Below are 988 nucleotides of genomic sequence, written 5' to 3' on the forward strand. Positions count from 1 at the left end.
TTTATTAAAATGGAAAAAAGAATAATGCAGTTATGAAGTAGAAATAAGCTAAAAAAGGAAAAGAAACATTTTAGTGACTGCAGGAAACATCCACAGTATATGCATGTATTACCAGTGAAAAACTACTTTCAAATCAACTGTTCAGGGAATTACATCTGGAATAGGTGGGACTTGAACCCTTGCCTCCTGGATGAAACAAGGGATTTTACCACTGCACTACAAGAGGCCTTAAATATGGAGCACTTCATGAGTTTGCATCACCCTTGTGCAGGGGCCATGCTCATCTCAGATTTGTTCCAATTTTAGTGTATGCGCTGTTGAAGCAAGCACTACTACCAGTGAATAACTAACAATTCACTGATATTTCAGACATCAGTACCCAGCAGAGAATGTGGGCTGAATGAATAATGCTGAAAGTAAACAACGGCCACTAAATAATCTTTTCCTAACCTTTGTCCTATTTAATTTCAAAAAACAAAGGATTTTTTGTAGCTTCATTGACTCAAAATTACTTGAGCAGAGACATCACTGATTAGTGCATAAATAACAATATCACAAAGTTACCAATTCCAGAGAATCCTTTCAGGAAACGAAAAGACCAAACATAACATGCTGGTTTGGACTTGGTATCTGGCAGCTTTATCTAATACTACAGTGGTGATGTAAAAGATGTTATTCTTGATGAGAAATTTTGGAAATTCAAATAGAAACATGGCTGCAGATCATAAAGAAGGCTTTTTAGGCAGAATATCTTATATCGACTCCTAAATCAGTACTAAACAGCTGTGTGAGTAATGTAAACAAAGAAATGAAAAATTAAGGCCATGCATCAGTACAGTGTGGGTGAAACTATTGTTAATATAATGTAATCACAAACAATTTGCTGCTTCTAAAGACAGCCTTGTGCTTTTGTACATAGGTTTTATTGAATTCCATTTAAAGCGAATTGCTCCAAAGTATCAAAAGAAGTAGTAGCCAAAGACCAAAA

General features: G+C 35.3%; 1 non-coding gene across 1 annotated transcript; it reads right to left on the minus strand.

Moving 5' to 3' along the window:
* Positions 1-228: 228 nt before the first annotated feature.
* On the minus strand, positions 229-330 carry LOC140482532 (U6 spliceosomal RNA). The gene has a single exon (XR_011961737.1). It is a non-coding gene; the product is annotated as a U6 spliceosomal RNA (small nuclear RNA).
* Positions 331-988: the final 658 nt, after the last annotated feature.

This window comes from Chiloscyllium punctatum, chromosome 10 (assembly GCF_047496795.1).
Source record: "Chiloscyllium punctatum isolate Juve2018m chromosome 10, sChiPun1.3, whole genome shotgun sequence".
NCBI classification, from domain to species: Eukaryota; Metazoa; Chordata; class Chondrichthyes; order Orectolobiformes; family Hemiscylliidae; genus Chiloscyllium; species Chiloscyllium punctatum.